At 32.0% G+C, this 23805-nt stretch overlaps 1 protein-coding gene across 6 annotated transcripts in view; it reads right to left on the reverse strand.

The window, feature by feature from the left end:
* The window catches only part of LOC143079522 (monocarboxylate transporter 12-like), a 30210-nt gene extending 14652 nt beyond the window's left edge, over window positions 1-15558 (reverse strand). For 2 of the 6 annotated variants that reach the window (XM_076254912.1, XM_076254913.1), the window contains exons 1-2: window positions 15226-15558; window positions 12348-12394 (exon numbers count right to left, since the gene is read on the reverse strand). The gene's annotated coding sequence lies outside the window, so the exon portion shown is untranslated. Of the gene's footprint in view, window positions 1-6765; window positions 6899-12347; window positions 12395-15225 lie in introns of those variants that run through there. The other 4 variants (XM_076254910.1, XM_076254907.1, XM_076254911.1 and 1 more) reach the window with 4 other exon arrangements.
* Window positions 15559-23805: the final 8247 nt, after the last annotated feature.

Consider the following 23805-nt stretch of genomic DNA (forward strand, 5'->3'; position numbering starts at 1 on the left):
TTGGTTCACGTTGGTGATATAGTAAGGGAATATCTTAATTTATAGCAAAGCAGGTGAACTTAACAGCAAAAGTAGTTACTGGTTGGTTGGGTTTTGGGTAGGGTGAACCCATGGTAGCTGAATAAGATAGGAATATCCAAAACATATTATTAAATATCAAATATATATATCTTTTAAACGAGATTTGGATTATTAGTTCTGCAAAATTACAAAATGTGTCCACTGACAGTCAATGAACATTAATATCTGTATACTAGTATATAACTTTTGAGATATTTGAAAAAAATACCGAGGATGGCACTGGTCCCAACCCAAGGTTTAACATCCCAAAAAAGTGATCATGATTGGTGTGTCAAACCTATAGCAAAGGCAATCCAAGCAAGGGGAAAGAGGTGGAAGTGTATGAACAGTTTTACATGTGCAGAAATTGATCGCATCAATCTTTCATGAAGCACATAAAATAAGAAACATTATATAAATTGTAATTGAAATATGAGCAAGCCTTGTAACGTCATTCTTTTACCCCGAATAAGGATAACGAGGGCCAGGGTTACCTCAGTACACTCGCAAGATATATTCCGCGTTGTTCTCTTGAGTGTGTTATGTATAAACATGCGCCCATGTAATTTTTAATGAATGCGGCGTTTCCAGTTCTTAGAGAGTGCTACTATCTCTCTAAACGATGACACGAATGAGCTAACACATAATACCAATAATCAAATATCACATAATTTTTCATGTTTTTATGTAAAAATAAAAAATTCTACTCTCAATTCCAATTTAATTCTTAGTTCTGAACATAACATGACAAAGTATACGATATAATGCATGAAGTACGTGTAGCTCTAATCCATCACTAGGGTATTCGGTATTGTGTCAACTAAGGTATTTGCGATGAATACTACGACTGCACTGGTAGCACTGATGAAGCTTTACTATCCAAAAGCTAGGCCACGGTGACTGAATTCCACGTCTATATATATATTCGTGTATGTGTAATGATATAATCAGCGAACAGCAACATCCTTAGTGTAACACAAAGTATAATTTGGTGTGAACGACCTGTCATTCAAGTATGTCCTTCATAAGTTCCCAGTAGACGGCTTTTCATATATCTGTATCCTTATTTCGAGACACTAATGATAGATAATTCTTTAACGTCCATATAAGAATACAAACCCTGCTTTATTTCAAACGGGATAGCACTTCCTATTTTTAACGGAGATGTTGTAAACCGAGCCCAGAAATTTAGAGACAATACGGTGTAAACTAATCGATCCTTTAAAGTCAACTTATTCTAAAATGTTACCAATTAAAAACTGTAATTAGATCTTCAAATATTGTTTTTATTGTTATAAATATTGACTTCGTTATCAGTAAATTAAAACCAAACTAATATTATTTTCATAAACATATATATATATGCACATTCACGGTTCTACAAACTGTCGATATCTACATATTTTGACATTGCACAAGTTCATGTTTTTTCTCTGACTGTTAATGAAGTCTTTACGCTAAATCCATTGGATGTTGGATTTGTACTGATTGAAACTTTAGTCTTAGATACATGATTTTTGTATGAGTTGTTATTGGCTTTGAACTAGCTGTCAGTAACTGCGGGTATCGATATGATGAGCTAAGTCCTTTTCTACTGATTTTTATAGTTTGTTCATATGTTGTGCTGTTACACCACTGTCTTAGATTAGGGAGAGTGTTGGGCATCCGCTAACATGTTTAATCCCGCCACAGTATATGTGTGCCTATCTCAAGTTTGAAGCCTGTAACTCAGTGGTTGTCGTGTGTTGCTGTATATATCAGATTTGTATATCTTTCATTGTTTTGTACACAAATTAGGCCGTTTGTTTTCTCGATTAAATTATTTTTCATTTTTGTCATTTCGGGGCCTTTTTATGCGGTATGGGGTTTTCTCTCTGTTGAAGGACTAACGGTGACCTATAGTTGTTAACTTCTATGTCATTTGGTCTCTGGTTGAGAATTGTCTCATTAATATTGACAATGATACCACAACGTCTTATTTTTAAATTCGTACTTGACTCTTTTAAAATTTAAAAAATGATTATAGTGCATATATGGTTCCCCGGTACAATTTTGAATTCGTCTATCATCTACACATTCTATACAATTGTATTGCATTTTCTGGTAGACATTGATTATTCACAAAATAATACAAAAGCCTAACAAGAAAAAAAGGGAAATTTAATAAATTTATCAGTTATTTTTATTTGAAGGGTTACACTTGAGTAAAAAGGGAGACTGATTTAATTATTATTTAGGGATCCATATTAAAAGGGGACAAACAACTTTATTCTTAGAAAAACCGCTTTATTTTAGTTTCGTAAAAATCTACAATATGATTATCTACTTTGTTAGTTGGAGCCTCATTCTTTCCACAAATATACCGTTAAAAATAGATCTGAACTATTTGAGGATTCATTTGTAGTCTTCTTTATATATAATCGCAAAACTGGACACTGGGTCAATTATAGCTGACAAGTTTCTGTTTAAACATATAACATACACATAGATAAACTTTGCTGATACGTGTAGACTGTAAATATAGTATATAAAATAACCAGATGCTCAGCAGGGCGCAGCTCTATACGACCGCAGAGGTTGAACCCTGAACGCTTGGAGCAAGTATGGACACAACATTCAAGCTGAATTCAGCTCTAGTTTGGATTGTGATTAAATAGTTGACACAGCATAGGTTTCTGACACAGAATGAATGTGGTCTAATGAACGTAAACATTTTTTTGCTTTTGAGCAATTCACTTTGCTGTTGAATATTAATCCTCTCAATAAAAAAAGTTTGAAGAAATTTTCTTTCTATTTCTGAAATCTGAAAAATTGAACACCCCCCCCCCTTTTTTTTCATCTCCCCCTTTCTCTTATTCCAAAAATGATCTCAATTCAAATTTCTAATGGAGTTTGCAACAATAACTTCTCATTTAAATATATCATAAAATATTAAAATATAAAATATCATGGTTGAAACTAATTTTAATTAATAGTAACTTCTAAAAAAGTAAATGGGGAATGTGTCCAAAGGGACACAGATGATGCCCCCACTAGCATGTAACGTTAAAAAGGGACATAACTCAAGAACTGTAAAAGTGAAGCTGCCAAAAATTGAACTTGAACTGAGTTTAGAGATACTAAGAATTATATAAATATTTCATTAAATTTAGTTAAGAGAACAGAAACGAAAAAAAGTCCTCAATTTTTCCACTTGTAAAGAGGCATAACCCTAGAATGGTAATCAAAGTGCTTGTAATCACTGAATGGAAAAAATTGTTTTAATTTATCAGTTTGAAGTAAAAGTGAATATTGCATTGTATATTGTATATAGCATTGATTTAAGTTGATTCAACTACTGTTCTGGACAAAGAAAGATAACTCCAATATTCAAAGAATAATAATCATGGCTAAAAATAAACAAAAAAGCTTCATCAGCAACATTTTATACTGGCAAATTTCCAATGAAGTTCATTAAACTAAAGTTATTGGCAAATTTCCAATGAACATAATTTAAAGCAGTTTATGTGAGATAAACAAAAAAGGCTCCATTCTACTATTTAGTCAGCCATCAGTCCTACCCTGATATACCCTATCTTTTTCGGGTAATTAATACTGATAGCGTTTGACATTTTTAGCCGAACAGATTTATCAATTTTACATAATTTGAATTATTGTATGCTGGTTCATATTCTGGACGCCAGTCTTTGCTCCTTTATTATATTATTCACTAACAAAAAACATTTATGAAGCTAAGAAATGGAAAGCACAAAGGTGTCAGTATTCACCTCAAAAACTAACAAAACCTTTGAATAGACTTATTAAGAAGGGATATAGTTACGATACTGTTGTCAGGTCATTAAAGATTGCATATTTTGGCGTTAATATTGATTCACTTATAGTGTCTTTGCATCGGAACTAAACACATTTATTCAAAAACTAGTTTTTGGCATGACACGGGTTATATTCTTCTCATATATGTTACGATGGTATGATACTAAACCCCTAACGGGAAGGATTGTGCCTGATGTTCATATGATGAAATCATAATCTCCCAGTCAGTTTAATTGAAGTCTGGAGCTGGCATGTCAGTTAACTGCTAGTAGTCTGTTGTTATTTATGTATTATTGTCATTTTGTTTATTTTCTTTGGTTACATCTTCTGACATCAGACTCGGACTTCTCTTGAACTGAATTTTAATGTGCGTATTGTTATGCGTTTACTTTTCTACATTGGCTAGAGGTATAGGGGGGGGGGGGGGGTTGAGATCTCACAAACATGTTTAACCCCGCCGCATTTTTGCGCCTGTCCCAAGTCAGGAGCCTCTGGCCTCTGTTAGTCTTGTATTATTTTAATTTTAGTTTCTTGTGTACAATTTGGAAACTAGTATGGCGTTCATTATCACTGAACTAGTGTATATTTGTTTGGGGGCCAGCTGAGGGACGCCTCCGGGTGCGGGAATTTTTCGCTACATTTAAGACCTGTTGGTGACCTTCTGCTGTTGTTTTTTTTTTTTCTATGGTAGGGTTGTTGTCTCTTTGGCACATTCCCCATTTCCATTCTCAATTTTATTCATCAGCAACATTTTATACTGGCAAATTTCAAATGAAGTTCATTAAACCAAAGTTATTGGCAAATTTCCAATGGAATTTATTAATAATAAAGTTTTTGGCACATTTCCAATATACATAATTTAAAAGCAGTTTAGGTGAGATATTCAATAAAGTTTCAATTACCAACCTTACACTGATTTAAAATTATGCTTTGTACTTAAGTAATTGTCCATTAACCTGGAAACCCTTTTCCACCCTTTTTTGCACCTTATTCCTTAACGGTTTGAGTCATAACTCCCAAAGACAATTCTTACCATCCCTTTGTGGTATTCCAATATCCAAAATCTAAATACATGGTTAGATTCAGTATATCAAAGAACCTCAAGAATTCAATTTTTGTTAAAATCAAACTAAGTTTAATTTTGGACCCTTTGGACCTTAATGTAGACCAATTTGAAAACGGGGCCAAAAGTTAAGAATCTAAATGCATGCTGGTTAGATTCGGAATATCAAAGAACCCCCATAGTTCAATTTTTGATGAAATCAAACAAAGTTTAACGTTTTACCCTTTTGGCCCCTAATTCTCAAACTGTTGGAACCAAAACTCCCAAAATTAATCCCAACCTTCCTTTTGTGGTCATAAACCTTGTGTTTAAATTTCATAAATTTCTATTTACTTATACTACAGTTATTGTGCGAAAACCAAAAAAAATGCTTATTTTGGACCCTTTTCAGCCCTAATTCCTAAACTGTTGGTACCAAAACTCCCAAAATCAATCAAAACCTTCCTTTTGTAGTCATAAACCTTGTGTTAAATTTTCATAGATTTCTATTTACTTATACTAGAGCTATTGTGTGAAAACCAAGAAAAATGCTTATTTGACCCTTTTTTGGCCCCTAATTCTTAAACTGTTGGGACCAAAACTTCCAAAATCAATCCCAACCTTCCTTTTGTTGTCATAAACCTTGTGTTTAAATTTCATAGATTTCTATTAACTGTTACTAAAGTTATAGTGCGAAAACTAAATGTCTTCGGACGACGACGATGACGACGACGCCAACGTCATACCAATATACGACCGCAAAATAAAAAGATGTGGTATGAAGTCTTGTTGAAAGGTTTCATCTTTATTTCTTTTCTAGTTCAGCCTATTTATTTAACTGTTTGTGTATTTATCATAATTGATTCAGTTGCAAAATCTTTATTTTATTTAGGTTGCATGAAACGAAGTATTTTTGTACTTTACTTTTTTTAAATTCTGTACTTTACTTTTTTAAATGCTCTTTAAAGTACAGTAATTGCGTCTTGCGATTATCGTAGATATACTTGAACGTATAGGGAATTTAATATATTAACTTTCAAATTTGGGTCACTGAAGATAATGTGAAAAACAAAATCGCAGATTTAAATGGTATATAGTGTCATATGGAGATAATAAGATAAATAATGGATATATATGATTTAATTTAAATAAATAGTTCGTCCGTAAAGATATCTTTAAATGCATGCATCGAATATATATACTGTACGTGGGTTTATAATTTAAGTTTATATAATAAAAAAATCCAACAAGATGTGAGATGGTTGCCAATGAAACAACTAACCACAAAGAATAACGGACTAGGATGTTAACCTCGTTCTACTTTCAACAATGCTAAAAACTATGGATGGATTACAAGCACCTGCATGGCTTGAGACGGACACATGCAGAATTAGGGTTAAACATGGCCAAGATAGATCACTATGTCTTTATAACAGGAACGAGGGTGGTTTTTAATGACCTGGACTACCCATGCACGGTCGGTATATTAGGGATATGAATTGGAGAGAGAAAGACTTTTTTTCAAAAAGTATAGGAAAAGTATCAACCTTTAGGTTTTCTCCTAGCCTTAAATCAAATAAATTTAAAATACCGTGAATTTAAAAAAAAAAAGGAACACCTTCTTGCACGACACCCCTCTTACGATGAGTATTTTCATATTGACATCAGAGGCAGTTTTAGGGGGCAGGGGGCACGGACCCCCTTTAGTGGGAAACATTTGGTTGATTATTTGGGGATTCACTGAAGCATGACTGAAGCGGGCCTCTGGATCAGCCACTGGACATAAAGAAAGTTTATTTCAAAATAACTACTTGTGGTATACTAGCGCTGTTAAAAGGAACATGTCTTACCCTTTTTCATATGATTCACTTCTAATGTTCACAAGAGACTATTAATTCGAACAATTTGTCACCTCTTTACAGGAACACAATTCTGAAAATAAGTTAACATACTTCGGACTTGTATGATATATATAAAAGTCCAAGGTCAGTGACTGACAACTGATTTGGGATCTTGTTATCAACCTGTAATGCTCACGTTTAAAGTGTTTATCTCATTACACATTTATTGTTTGAACAAAAAGGTTGATGTACTGTTATATATACGTAAAAAAAATGAGAGGCAAATATCCAGTAGGACATGGAGGCTTTACATGCGACATTGATATCATTCAAATGACTCCAAACATGTGATTATGGAATAATGTTGTCTAAAGGTTCATGCACTCTGATAATGACATTTAATGCATCAAAACAAAAATATTGGAGGGACGGGCTTGTGAGTGGTCTTTAGAATAAATCTAGTTCGAGCAAATGCTTCACAACGGTTAAATTGATAGTAAAGACAAAATATGGATTCATGGAAACCACTTCTAACTAGCTGTTAATCAAAATACCCTGATATAATTTTGAGGATTCGACATAATAGTTATCAAAGGTACTTGGAATATAATTTAGAACGCAAGACGAGCGTTTCGGCTAAATACGACTTATCAGTGACGCTCATATCAAAATATTTATTAAGCCAAATAAGTAAAATTTAAAGAACATTGAGGATACAAAATTCCAAAAAGTTGTGCCAAATACGGCTTAAGGTAATCTATGCCTGGAATAAGAAAATCCTTAGTTTTTCGAAAAACTCAAAGTTTTGTAAACAGGAAATTTATAAAAAATGTGTTTTGTATCGTTTACATCCATTTTATTGGGCGGGGCGGAAACAAGCTTCATATAGTAACGGTAAATTTTCTATAGTAAAAACAAGCTTGGTAAAATACTTTGCTCCATTCGTTTGATGTGTTTGAGCTTTTGATTTTGCTTGTGATTAGGGACTTTCTTTTTTGAATTTTCCTCGGACTTCAGTACTTTTGTGATTTTTCTTTCAATATGCAATTCTTTTTGAAACTAAGCAACAAATAATATGGCATAAATAACAATGATTCTATAAGGGACACGAAAATAAATAAATCCACAGTAATAGTCCATTTGCAAATTACCGATTTAAGGTATTTAATTTTGTAATTACACAATTTTTAAACAAATTACGTCCCTTTGTCAATCGTAGACTGGTTCCGTACCGGACAGAATTGTTTTTTTTCCAATGCAAAGCTAACCCGAATAATTCAGTCTTAATATTCCGCTGATCTACGAAGGCGTGTGGGAGAAAATCGGACACGGAAAGGGCTTGAATTATTCGAGTTAGTGCAAAGCATGATCAGTTAAAAGTGATGTATCGGCGGTTTAACTAGTTTTTCATGAAAAATAACTTCTGGTGACAAAAGTATTTAGCTAAACAACAAATTATTGTATTTAAAAGATTTGAAATTTCAAAAGACCCAATGCTAAATAAATCAGTTCTTTTCATAAAAGTACATAATATTCTCCAAAGTAGGCCCATTTTTGGACATTTTGTCAAAATATGGTAAATGTTCAATTTTTAGACCTAAAAGCTTTAGAAAAACATTGGCCACCACCTGCGATCCAAAATGTTTTGAAGCCAAAAGATTCGAATTTTGATACAGAATTCATCAATATAAAGACTTTTTGGATCGTGGATGGGGCCAAGGTTAATTATTCCAATAACAATTAAAATTGTGGAAAATTTTGACCAAAATTGACAAAAAATATAAATAATGTATATTTCAGGGGTCATAGTTTCATAAATTTAAAAGGAAGGTGCCAATAAAATATATTTTTATATTGATAGTATTGTCACAAGTATTTCTATGCAAAATTTGTAATTTATTGGCCCGATTTTAAAAACGTCAAAAATTTAGGGCCAATTTCAACCCTTCGTGAATCTTCTCCTTTGCTCTTTTCCCACTGTTAATAAAAATGTATGTCCCTCTTAAGGGAGACAACAAAAAAAGGATCTCTTATAACAGGGTCAATTACGGGAATTGGCAAATGGACTATTGATGATGCTATTCATTACCTTCGTCATTTACTGGTTAAAGAGAGATAACTCTATATTTCTTAAGATCAGATGTAAATCAGAAAACGATTTTGCCTTGGCAAAATGAAATTCCATGATTATTTCTCATCTTTTCCGCAACACTTGATGAGATGAATTTTAACAAAGTATTCAATTGCAGTAAAAGTTTAACATTTTTTTATTATTTTTTTTTTGGGGGGGGGGGGGGTGTCAACGTTCAATCCCATAAGAATAAAAAAAATATTTATCACTTCAAATATTTGTAATTTGTTTGGTTTTTTTTTTTTGTTTGTTTTTTTTTTTTATTTCAATTTGGGTTTTTTTTTTTTTTTTTTGCTCATTTGATTTACGGTCAGCCGCAAATACTTCATGCATGATCAGGACGATGCATTCATTATAAAAAAAAATCGTAATTTTGTCTTACCAGTTTTGATTAACACATGCGTCTTCTGTGCCTTCTGCTCTCAGAATGATTTTGGTTAGCGCCATGTATAAGTACTATTACTTATAAACACAAAACGTATACGCAAAATTAATTGACCTTGACATGTTAGAAAGTTACAATACACGGAACTTGTGCTAATTAGTGGATGAACATTTCATGTAAATTATTTATAAAAACTGGAAAGTTTCCACGTGCAGAGAGTAGCGTGCACGTAATTACCCCAGTACGTTCTTTTCTGGTTGTCAATAGTGTGCCAGATGAAAAAGTACTATGGGAACTTTTGATTTTTGATTCCGGAAAGTATTCAAGGAAATAATTACCAAAATGACTGAAAGGAGGTGTGGGGTTTACACAAATGAGACAGCAGCGAAAAGGTTTAATTTTAGAAATGATTGATTGATTGATTGATTGATTGATTGATTGATTGATTGATTGATTGATTGAATGATTGATTGATTTATTAGTGTTTTAATGTCACTTTCAATACTATTGTGTTATTTCATGGGAAATAGTTTTTATTTCTTTATTTTTTATTTACCGTAATAAATGCTTACCAGTATCGCATAAACACTTAATTGTTATATTCAGATATATAGTTGGTTTTTTTTTTCTCCCAGAGACAAGTGCCTAAGCAGTAACACTTAACATTTATTATAATAGTGATATACTTGTATATGTAATGTACAAGTCTGTTTTGCTAACATCAATCCCTTTGTACACATGTACGTTATAGATACAGCAAGCTGGATTGGAGTTGATTAGAATCAGAGACATATAAAACAAGAAATTGGCAACTCGGCGAAATTATATGTATTATATGTCTCTGTTAGGATGAATATTAGGATAACTAATTTAAAAGTTCGCCATAATTGGCAACCATATTCTGCCATTACTTGGTAAGACAAATTTGTTTTCTTGCAGTTTGCAGAGTTTCTTCCAATGAACTTAAAGTTTATATTCACAATTGCGATATGTTCTTTACACTTACACTATCAATTTCCGCCTTGAGGTTTCAATATATAGCAATATTTTGTATTACTACTGTAAAATGTTTCTGATAGCCAGTTTTCACTCTGTTGACTTAATTCGTAACATACATGCAGTGGCGGACCCAAGGAGGATCTCCGGGGGATATTACCCTCTTTATTGTGGACGATCATTGCTTTGAATTGGAATATATGGTTCGACCCTCCCTTTTATCCTTCGTTGGACCCCCTTTAAGTCACAAGTTTTGACTGTCAACAGTTTTGTAAACCTTTTTTAACATTTTATTTATATCTCACTCTCAAGGATTTAACTTTCATTTCGCTTTTAAGAAGACCGACCTCAAAAGTTTTGATTGGTGTTTCATCTGTCAAGCCGAAAAGGAGAGCACATATATATATATATATATATATAATCTTGCAGTATATGAAATGTGTGCTCGAAATTTTGAAGGTACTAAATTCGTACAATACATTTTTATTTTCAGATAAGTACCCGTATTGATGAAATTTATAGTTTATTTTAATCTTATGAACTTAAATATCTTTATAATTTTGAATCATTGCCTGCATGTTGATCGTAGAAATAGAAGCAAAAATATCTACTACATGAATTCTTTGTTTTACACACTATGCATTAATAATTTTATCTCAAAACGGATTTGAATGGTCGTTAAAACCTTTAAAACGAAGTCAGCACAATACAACTTTAAACATCAGCTATGTTGGTAAAATTTAAATAATCTAGCTTTCAACAACAAGAAACATTTTGTGGATAGAAAATATATATAGTTTATCACTCTAATTTCGACTATTATAAAAGTAGAAAGGGGCAACATATATAATGCATGCAATATAAACTTAATTTAAAAAATCAAAAACTTAAAAAAATGTTTTAAAAGTTGTAGATCCTTTCAATCAAAACATCAATTTCTTAGAAACTTAAGAGTTGTGACTTATAACGGTTTGTTAAAAATTGAAAACAACACGCTTAATAATTTCGTTCTTCCGAAGCGCTTTTCTGGATTTACCTTCATCAGGAACGCTCAAAGCCAAACATTTGAAATCCAAAGATGAATAAGTACCGAAAATCGTTGAAGAGCTATATGTCAAAAGTACCTAAAATAAAAAGCCAAATTCATCTAAAGCTAAATTTGCCTGAGGGAGTTGAAACCTGAGTTTCAAATTAATTTGAACATTTATAAACTGACACTTTTAGTAAAGTTTGGTAAATCATGTCAGTACCAAAGCACTGACTACTGAGCTGATGATGCCCTCGGGGACTGATGGTCCATCAGCAGAGGTATCGACCCAGTGATGTAAAAATTTGAAAACAACACGTTCAATAATTTCGTGCGTCCGAAGCGCTTTTTTTAAAATTATTTATATGAAACTTTACAAACAAATTCTGATAAAATCTATATATCTTCAGCTACCACTTTATTCCCTCGTTTGACCAACTTTTACCGGGACCAAATATTTTCCGGAGTTGTACGAGTTATAATACTTGGCGTAAAGAGTTATATTGACGATATATAGATAGGGCCGAAAGATTTTAAATAATTTACAAGAAAATGATATAAAATAACAAGAATGTGTCCATAGTACACGGATGCCCCACTATCATTTTACATGTTCACTGAACCGTGAAATTGGGGTCAATACTTTAATTTGGCATTAAAATTAGAAAGATCATATCATAGTTAACATGTGTACTAAGTTTCAAGTTGATTGGACTTCAACTTCATCAAAAACTACCTTGACCAAAAACTTTAACCTGAGCTTCACACTATCTTCTTCTTTGTTCAGTGGACCATGAAATTGGGGTCAATACTTTAATTTGACATTAAAATTAGAAAGATCATATCATAGGGAACATGTGTACTAAGTTTCAAATTGATTGGACTTCAACTTCATCAAAAACTACCTCGACCAAAAACTTTAAACTGAAGCGGGACGAACGAACGGACGAACGGAGGCACAGACCAGAAAACATAATGCCCCTCTACTATCGTAGGTGGGGCATAAAAATTAGAGCTAATAGAAGTAAAATGGGCACTGCATATACACTTACCTCAAAAAAGTTTTGTATTATCCAAGAACTTCTATTTCTTCATTAACCTACAAATTAAAAAAAAAGGTTATTATTATCTTTTAAATAGCATAGCACCAAAAGGAACACTCATACATTATACATATAACTATACTTAGTTTTGTGATATCAATATACATTACAATGCGTTTTAATTGTTTGAATAATTAAAACGTATTAAGACATTAACCTTTTGAAAAAGCTGTATTATCAGTTTCCTTGAAATATTGAACTAGAGAAAAGAAACAAACAATGTCCTGTCATTTGTCCTGAAAGTTTTACCTTACAGTTTTATACTTTTAACGTGAAGGACATTTTTTGTAAAAATAAATATCTTTTACCTGTCCAGTTCTTTTTCAATAAACTTTTATATCCATTGAAGTAAAAGACTTAGTACTTTACTAGAACACACCCGTGATATCGCGGGTCCGTGACTGAATTAAAGTATATAACTATGCGCAAGCCTTATTTTAGTATTAGTACTGTCATCTGATAAAGTCATGCCGATTATAAGATACACAATTTTCTCTGCTTTCAAATCTTTCTGTTTGAACCCGTCGAACTGGAACTTATCAATTATTGGTAATATTAATTATTTGGAAAACAAAAGGTCTTGGAATGGAGTATTTTTTAATCAACAGCATTGTCCTATATTAGTTATAAATAAAGTTGAATTCTTTGATTCGCTGTTTTACGTCATGCACGCTAACAAATTGAAACTTATTTTTAGTCCAGATTTTTAGTATTCGTATTGTTATCTTAGAAAGTCTTACGGATTAAAATACTACAATAGGTAACAATTTGACAATTTAGTAGTGTTAACTCTGTGATTATGACCCGTGTATATAGCATATTAATCCTGAATACACCGTTTGGTGGTGCGCCTGTCAGATGCGGAACGTACAGATAAGGCAATAGGTAACAGGTGATTATACTATTGGTATCGGTATCGGACTCAACCCGGAACTTCCCAATTATTGGCAATATTAATTACGTGGAAAACAAAAGGGCCTGGAGTGGTGTAATTTTTAATCTACACCTTTGTACTATATTAGTTGTATATAAAGTCGAATTCTTTGATTCGTCGTTTTTACGTGATGACGGCTGACAAATTGGACCTCGTAATTTTAGTATTATAGATATGTATATATTATTTTGGGGCCCTTTATAGCTTGTTGTTCGGTGTGAGCCAAGGCTCCGTGTTGAAGACCGTACATTGACCTATTATGGTTTACATAAAATTAATTGTAATTTAGATGGAGAGTTGTCTCATTGGCACTCATATCACATCTTCCTATATCTATATGTATATTTTTACGGAGTTACAAAAAAATCTGGTACTTTACTTTACTGGTACGAGACTGGAACTGCAAAATTAGGATAAGTACATTGTCAAGTACAACAGTTAGAATGTACTTAATCAGTACATTATTATGTATGTGCTGTGTCAACCAGTAAAGTTATTATACTAAAACGTGAATCTGTAAAACTAGTTTTGCACAATTCAAGGTTGCACAAAACTTTATTCAAATTTGAAAAAAAAACTTACATTTAAATTAATTTAGTTTTACGCATCCAACATATTGATTACCTCACAGGAAAATAAGAAGTACTGATAAGTCATTTGAAACTTTATTTTAAATAACTCAATATTAATTTTCTTTTAGAAATATACTCAAGAACTCATAAAACGCAACATATGTATATTATATTGATTTATGTTGGGTTGAGTTTGACTTTCAGTCAATGAAAATATCAACAACTTTAATGTTAAAATACATTTTCTGACCCTCTGAATGAAAAGATTGAAAATGCCAACTTTTTCATCAGGAACAAATCATCGAATACTTTTAAACTCGTCCAATGCTCCAGTCTGTATAGGGCTCACTGCATGAGGGTAAGGGTGTGATTAATAGAATAGAAAAAAAAATTGAGCCAACTCTCCAAAAAAAATATATAAAGGATACAGAATAATAATAAAATACAGCCGAGCACAGCGAAGCGAAAAACAATTTTACGATCTAATGCAAAAAAATAATAAAGCGTGAGAAACTTGTTTTTTATTGTTTTTTTTTTTTTTGCGTTTAAAGAGATCGGATTCGCCAGCTACGTCTTAACAAGTTTCATCCCTAGGACTCCGGATTTTATAAAATAATCACTTAAAAGGGGCCATTCAAAACATCTAACATCAACTCCAAATTTCTCCAAATAAAATACATAAAAGACAACAAATTTAAGAAATGGCACAAGACAACCATTGACGAAGTCGCTGTAATAGAACGGATGAGTCATGAATATGTTACGGGATTTTTTTTCTATCTTAAACCTCCCCCTTTAACTTTGAACTATCTGCATTTCCGATTTTTGTTAATTTATGACTGATACTTCCAACTTCTTTATTTGTTGTTTTATTATTATGTTTTCAAATCTTTATGATATTATGTTGTTCAACGTTTAACAAGTTACGTTAAAAGAGCACTATATTTATGCAGGCCACCTTCACAACATTCGTCTGATCTCATAACTCTATTTATCTGCACATTCCATTATTTATTAGTATAATAAAGAAGATGTGGTATGATTGCCAATGAAACAACTGTCCACAAGAGACCAAAATGACACAGACATTAACAATTATAGGTCACCGTACGGCCTTCAACAATGAGAAAAGCCCATACCGCATAGTGAGCTATATAAGTTTTAGTCATTTTACGGAAACGAAAGAAAACACGATAAAATTGTTATAGCAATTACTGTAGACTTACAATTGTGTATACAAAACTTGCACTATTCTCTAAAATAAGTGTAAAAAAAGATTTTTTTTCAAATAAACATTATTAATTTACTGAGATGTACTTACCAAAATAGATATATATACTTAGTAAAACCAACACATAAATAGTGGCACAGTCAAAAAAGAAATATCAATAATATCTGTGTGTTGTTATTCTAGTTGTTCATTATACAATATTATAGTGAAAAACCACATCAATCCAGATCGAGCTGGAAAGGTCCTTCTCTTCACTGAAACCGCTCATGTGCAGCTTCTGATGTCGCTTACATACTTATATTTGCCACGGTTACAAAAAGTTCAAATACATTCAAGGGTCAATTCATTACATCGATGTCTAGGTACGGAAAGTTAAATTCCTTGATTGATTGAAATCTATCTATATATATATTTGCGAGTAAATAAATTTATTCAAGAGGACTGGATTGTTTTCATGCTCGGGTACTTTTGAAAATTCGATTGTGTTGTCGACCTTCTATGTTTTATATGGTGTTCCTCGCATCAAGCATATCTGGCCTTGCAGTCATAAAACTTTCGAGTCAGTTTTTTGTACTCGTACTCGAAAATTAACCAATCAAAATGCTGGATTTCATGTTTAGAGCATGATTTTTGTGCTCCAAGCACTGAGCAAACCCCATTTTTTATTTAGATTCTATCTCCTATCCATGCCGTTCATTAAATAGCGATGACGATCAGTGTTTATCAGACAGCTTGAATTGAAATTACGTTATTAGTTTTGGTCGTGTCTCCTGAATGTTGTTTCAGAAAGACACGTTGAACGCCTGGAATAATAAGGATTTTTCATCTTTTCTTTAAAGTATTTAAATAAATCATTCAATTTACTGATTCGTACTAGTGCCGTCAACCTATTTTAGTGCTATCTTACACCAAATCTAAAAACTGATGTTCAAGTTATTTGTATTTGTACACTCATTATTTTGTTTGATGTACTTAGATCAAGTAGATATAAATCGCATCATAAAGATTACATTATTTTTTCACGGATTGAAAGTAAATGCCATCCATGAAACTGATATTCCACGACAAGCGTGTTTGCTTCGTTCTTCTTTGTATAAATCAAATTGCGTTGTTTATTATTTCTTATGTTACAAGATTTTACACCCGAAGTCGTTTAGTTAAAGTTTGTTTTACTTACAACTGTACGTAGTGTCTAGTGAAATGAGATACTGCACAACTCTCGAAAATCCATCATCTTTTCTTAAGTTTTTTATTGCTGGAGGCTTCTTCTTTCATTGTAATCGAATTTTAAGTTTCTATTTATATGTATACATTTGAATAAGTATGTGCTTTTTCCTACTCTCGTGTAACATGTTTACTAAGTTTCAAGTTGATTGGACTTCAACTTCATCAAAAACTACCTCGACCAAAAACTTTAACCTGAAGCGGGACGGACGGACGAACGGACGCACAGACCAGAAAACATAATGCCCATAAATGGGGCATAAAAAAGTGAGATCAAACTTTACAAACAAATAGTTACTTCCAGTGACGCAAAACTTATAGGGTCAAAATTTGTAAGTTGTCCAAAGACCCGGTATATCTGAAATTGAATACGAAAAAAATCGTATCATACATGCATATATATAGCCTTTGAATATTTTTGGAATAAAATTATTTTTTTAATAAAATTTAAAAAATGCTATTTAGCGCTGCTGTGTTCTTTTGAAACAAACTTAAAAATACCAAAGGATGTCCCAAATACATTAATTAGTGAATTAATTTGAAACGGAGAGACAATACATCATAGCTTTAATTTTGGTCAATCAAAATTCTTCTCATATATTCAACATTTTAAAATAAATACTCTGTATTTGAAACCAGTCAAGACTTTTCTTCTTTTTTTTCTGTTGTTCTTTTTTATTGTTGCCTATTTATCTAGATTCTTTATATTTGTTTCCCCTATATTCTGCTCATTGATTTCTTATCTGTAACCCCCATCCATACCCTCATACATGTACATTACAAGACGGTCAGTTCATGCATTTTAAGAGCAAAAACACGAGCGTTCAGTATAAACAACTGGACTTGCATGCTACTTGATTTGTGAATAATATTATGTATCTTGCATTGTTGTAAAGTTCTCGGTCTGGTTGTTTACATGTAAGTATTTCTTTTAATTGTTCATGTGTAATAACTGCTGTTTTTTTTTCTGATGATTAATGTGTTGATATTTGGTTCATAAATTGTCCTTGAAACAGATGATTAAATCTAGGAACTCTGCTTTGTTATTGTTTTTTCAGCTTTTCTAGAGAGGACGAATCTTATGGTGCGACAAGGTATACTCAAACAAAGTGAAACATATTTTTTTTTATGATAAACAAGAGATGACAACAACTATATTTATAGTATAATTTTCATCATTTAAATGACTTTTTTATTTGTGTCTTGTATATAGTTTAAGGTAAATATGGTAAAAGGTAAGTATTGTTATTACAATTTCTGTACGACCGTCATCCTTTGTGATCTTACTCTGGTATTCGGACAGCTTCAATCGAAAAAGTGAACAAAAACCTATAAGCCAGCTGTAACTTCATTAATTTTCTTAAGTACTCTATGTTATGTTCGCATCAAGAGACACTGACTTGATCATTCCGGTATTTTTCTTATTAAAAAGCAATTTTTGGTCACAGTACATGAACTCAGAAAACGTCACCAACATTGTAAATAAAGTCTTAGTACTATATATTAAAACATTTTTTATCATTTGTATGTCGTTGTCTTGATATGTTTTTGATATTAAGTATATATAAATAGTCCCAACTAATAATATAAAAGGTTTTTTTTTCAGTATTCGGACAAAACTCAAAAGTGCTTTGAGCAGATGTCATGAAATTTTGATGACTATTTTGTATCTTTTAAAATAACCTCCCTTTAACTCTTTTATAAATATCCGAAAAAGCGACGGGCGTATCATGCGCTCACGGCGCAGCTGTTTCTTTCGTTTAAGTCATGATTTTTTCCGTCTCTCTTCGATTTGTGAGTTTTCATTAACTATTTGGAATCTTACTACTCATTTCTCTTAATGTCTGTGGCGAATTCACATTCGCAGAAAAATCAGGCAGCCATTCAGAGGCACCGTTAAAGAGGATTATATCATTAGTTAGGTGGTGTGAAACAACCCAAACCTACAATTATGTGAACTCACCCGAATTGTTTGTCAGTCTTCTAAACAAGAAATCAAATCAAAACAGCAACGTAAAATTGCAATGGCAATAAAATAGTATTGAGTTGTACACTTAGAGAAGGTTGTGATACCTACACGCTGATTGTAAAAATAAATAGTATCATGTACTATAAGTCAATGATTTGTAGGAGAATTTCTGTCATTGTAAATATATCTGTATTCCTTTGTTTATAAGAGTAGAAAAGAATATTTTGATTTGATAAATGCATGTGCATGTCATTATTTCTGACTAAATGTTGTCGTTTTGTAATATGGAGAAATTGACGTTGATGGGAAATGATTAAATGTTTCTGTAATTTTTTTTTTTTGCTTAATGTCCAGTGGCAAATATTTTATGCATGTTAAGGAAAAGAACAATGTACAATAGATACAATAGAGAGGTCTTAAAATCATGGTTTTCCGCGATGTTGTAGGGAAATTTCAACTGGTAAATGAGGGAACATACATTTGAATCTTACTACTACAGGTGTAACAGGACACCTACGGTCCCTCAAAGGTTTATTACAAGAGTTCTTAAAGTGCATATACATGTAGTGTGTTAACCTATCTACACGAGGCATCCCCATTCTGACCAGACGTCACTGCGTATTTATACATCCCGCACAGATAAATGAGGGACAAAAGACACAAGAGGGACCGTCAAACTCATGGATTGAAACAAGACACAACATGGAAAACTAAAGATAAAGCAACACGAACCCCACCCAAAACTTGAGGTGATCTCAGGTGCTCCTAAGTGGTAAGCAGATCCTGCTGCATATGTGGCACCAATATGTGGCAATATGCTATTACCAATCCGGTAAATAGTCTAATTCGGTAGGTCACATTCGTGAAAAGGGAAGGGTATTGTAATAACGACATAAGGAACATGTATGTACTTCCAATTTTTAAAGGGTTTACTTCCGGTTGGAAAAAGAAGGTGATCAAATTTCTATTCCCCAAATCTTAGGGTTTAGCGGTGAATACAGCTTGGCATACCAAATGTTTTATCTAAATGTATTTTTGTTATTTTTATCAATTGGTTGCTACTTCGTTGGCGTAAAGGCAACATCTCTTTTTATCATGTTTCATATAGAAAAAAGACGGCTCAATGAAAAGAGGATCGACCACTGTGAGAATTGGGATGACTTTTCTCTTTTATTATTATTAAGCTTTCTTTATTTTCTTGGTTTACACTTGTGGTTTTATACTTTACATTAATTGTGGTTGTTGCTTTCATTCCTTCGTGTTGTTTGTCCGAATCTGTCATATACTTGACCCATTTTTTTCTTCTTCACAAAACATGTGAAGACTTTGGCAATTTATATAGATTTTCGAACGGTGTTGGTGCTTGTCGATCATTTAAGTAGTTTTTAACTGATGTTCGTTCTGTTCATTTTTAGAAATAAGCCGAACTCTACAATGACTGCAGCTTTGAAATGACTTTTTAGAACTTCTGATGTTTTGATGTGAGAATTTTACCAGTTTAATGTAAGCATGCCTTTCCGACGCCTCTGAAATAACTCTAAATGTTTCAATTCACTATGTTTTATACCTTCATTGTTGTCTGTAGTTTATTGTAACTGCATGGGGATCTTGTATTTTAAGTTTTTTATGGGGAAGGGTTTCTCCGTCTTTTTTTTTGTAAGGTTTGTTTAGAAGGATAAGGCTGGCAGTTTTTATTTTTATTTTAGAGGAGAGTTCGTTGTATGTCGGTCTACTTTAAGAGCTACTATGCATAAACAAAGCTTTGAGACTTATTGGTCTGGCTAATTCTTCTGTTTCTCATTCACGATTTTTTTCTCTCACATGGCAGTTCTCATGAGCTGCTAGTCAGATGTACTTAACGTGCGTTAGACTTATATTCCTTGACAGTACTGGCATTGCCTAGTTTCTAACAGTATCAAAACAGTTGCATTTTTTTCTACTTTTAAAAGCTATACTAGGTATACCTATAATAAAAGGTAGCGACGTGTTTTTTCCCTTCCCCATTGTCGTTTAACGGTTTTACTACACGTGAAGGTTCGAGATTTTATTTGATTAAATACATAAAAAAAAATGTATTTGTATATTTTATGTATTGTGTACATTATAAGAAGAGAATATAATATAACTATACGATTGAAATTTAAAACATTGTCATTTTTCCATTAGTGCGGAAACATATATACATGTAATATTAAAGACTAAAACCGTGCGTTTTCGTACTAACAAATAAATGTGTGTATGTAAACTCTAGATTATATTTCATTGTTGCATTATTTCAAATTATTCATATACTTAACAGCATAAATAACGCACCCCATCTTACGTGCACCATATATAATAGTAGTTTCACAATGTCTTGTTTTTGCTACAAATTTGGCACCTTTTTTATATTTTTGTTTGTTTAAATGTGTTTATTGAGACTAAAAAAAATATATATATATTCTAACAGAATTTGGTGTTCTTGACTTCAGAAATATTACAAAATTTTTACTTATTTCATTTATTTCATTTATTTAAAAAAAAAATATGCATGCAATATAGATATTTTTACTCCTAAGAAATTGATAGAGGTGGTGCACTTCTTTATTTATTGAGTTTAGATATTTAAAGTACTTTATGCATTTAAAATTTACATCTGCGTATCAGTATTTCAATTATGATGGATAAGTGAAATGCAGATTATCACGTGATTCCTCTCCATTAAAAAAAAAAAAAAAAACAGAAATGACAATATGAAATGGTAACATGACTTTAGATATTAAACAGAAAGGTGAAGGTGAGCCATATCTAAACAGCTTTAATTTCATAAACAGTCACGAGTTTTGTATTAGACGACGTTCATTTGGTAATAGTTTAATCATTCTTGTAATGTATCTATTCGAATGAATTTTGTCGCAAAAAGTTAAAATGATGACTGGTTTTCACTTATAAAGTAAAGGTATTGGATTAAGATTACATAATGAAAGTCTATGTTCTGTAGTATGAAAAGACGGTCAATAATAAACTTAATCTTACCACATCTTCTTTTGATATTTAATCTATTCAGAAGCGTAGATAGAAGTGGATGGATAAGTGGGGTAGGATTGCAAAAAAATACGAAAAATTGTTAAATTTGACACTAAAGGGCAATAACTCTTTATGGGGTCAATTGACCATTTTGGTCATCTTGACTTATTTGTAGATCTACTTTGCTGAACATAATTGCTGTTTATAGTTATATCTAGAATAATAATCAAGATAGTATGACCAAAAACCGACAAAAATTCCTTAAATTATTAATTCAGGGGCAGCAACCCAATAAAGAGTTGTCTGATGAGTCTGAAAATTTCGGGCAGATAGTTCTTAACCTGATAAACATGTTAACCAATTTACAAATTTGCTCTAAATGCTAATTAGTTTCAGAGATATAAGCCCAAAACTACATTTTAACCATACGCCATATTAGCCTATTTTCGGCCATAGTCGTCATAGCGGCCATAGCTAGGTAGTCGGACACATTTTTCAAGGGAAAACGGTAGTATTGCATTTTCCCAGCATTAGGTTGGCCTTTTGTGTACCCAAGACAGGTGAAGGAAGTCAACTTAGGAGCGCTGTGATTGGATGTAAGGGTACAATATATTTTTTTACTTATCTATGAATAACTGCAGTGTGTAAATTTACAATATACATTTTAAAACCTATTGAAATATTTTCTAGAAAATTATTCGAAAAGGCTTCCAAAATTTCATAAATTTGGTGCAAAATGACGGTGGGCATGGATAACATAAACAAGCTCCGTTGGAAATTGGTCATGATACTATTTGGCTTCAATTTTTAGAATACAGTAATGAAGTACTAACACCACACATAACTGTTTTATCCAGGTTTTTATTATAAAAACTGGTAAATTTAGAAAATGTTAGTATTGTCGCCTATGGCAGAATAAATATAGTACCGTTTTCCCTCTGAAAACTAAATACCCCTATGATGATAGTGACTAAGTTAAGAAAATCAACAACGGCATACTTTTTATTTCCTTTTCGTAAAAACATATTTATATATCATGTATATATAATATAATGTACTAGGTAAAATTAGCTAAGAAATTTCAAGCTGTTGCAGATTGATTTGTGTCAGCCACTGACCCAATTTTATATACATATGACAATGATGTTAGAGTCACATGTTAGCATTGTCAAGTAAATACCTTTATTTATAAACAATCTTCTCCATGAGTTATTGCATGTTTTTTTTCTGTGGACTAGTTGACATCACAAGTTATAGTGACTGTCATTTATTATATTTTTATAAACATCATAATTTTATGTACAAGAAGTTGCTTTTGATAATGTTATCAACGCAACCAAATTTGTATTATTCAATATGCTTTTTGACGCTCATTTTTATATAAATTGCTATTTGATGCTCATTTTTATATAAATTGCTATTTGACGCTAATTTATATATATATTTTCATAAAAGTAAAGATCTGAAACCTATTTCGCAAAAAAAATCATCGGGAAAACATTTTTGAACAATCTAATAAAATAGACATTTGAACGATCTAATCAAAATAGACAAGCACAAACAACAACAAATTACCAATCACGTGAACTCAAATTTCAATAACATACTGAAAAGGGTACTTTTGCCATATCAAAAACAATCATGGGTTTTGTATGAAACTGTTCGATCCGTATATAATAGCTTTGAAGTTACAATTGGACATCAAGAACAATGGTACATTATATCAGGTTTGTCAAAGAGTTCAAATGCATCGCAAAGCTATCGTTCTTGTCGACTTGGGTGCCCTAAACTTTTTCTACTTCTTTGACCAATTTCACATTTCTCCCGTGAAAAACTTAAGTTGAAACATGTCTAGTTATTGGACTATCATGTATAGCGTTTACAAAAGTGACGGGTCGTTATCCTTTTGTTATTATTAAAAAATGTGTATTGGATTTCAGTCAATATAAGTATATGTGATCAATATCGACTTCCAAACATAAATATAATGGGACGAACCTTTAAGAACCTTCTGCAGTTGGGTGGTTGGTGAGATGGGGAGTCAATAAGATTACCAGCCCAAAAGTTTTCAAGAATTATAAAGAGCGATTATTTGTCATTTATTCTGAGGCTAAAAATAACTTTTCAATACATTTTTTTTATTATTATCAATATAATATATTTATAATTTCTGACTGCCTTTGGGAGATTTTCTATGTCTGCCCAGTCCATTTATTTCAAAATACGCGTGTCCCCCTCCTTATAATAACTACACGTTCCTTACATGTTCACATTAATTTTACTTACTTTCTGTTTTCATTTTCTTTGTTATTATATTTATCCGTGAAATAGATGTTTGTATTATGATACTCATGGTGTATCGAGCAGTACTGAACTGATACATGTAAACAGTAGCACGTGATAACTATAAATAGGTCAGGATGTCAACAAAACATTTCAACGTTTTGAATTATTTACATTAATATACTTGA

The sequence above is a fragment of the Mytilus galloprovincialis genome, chromosome 6, assembly GCF_965363235.1.
Source record: "Mytilus galloprovincialis chromosome 6, xbMytGall1.hap1.1, whole genome shotgun sequence".
NCBI lineage: Eukaryota > Metazoa > Mollusca > Bivalvia > Mytilida > Mytilidae > Mytilus > Mytilus galloprovincialis.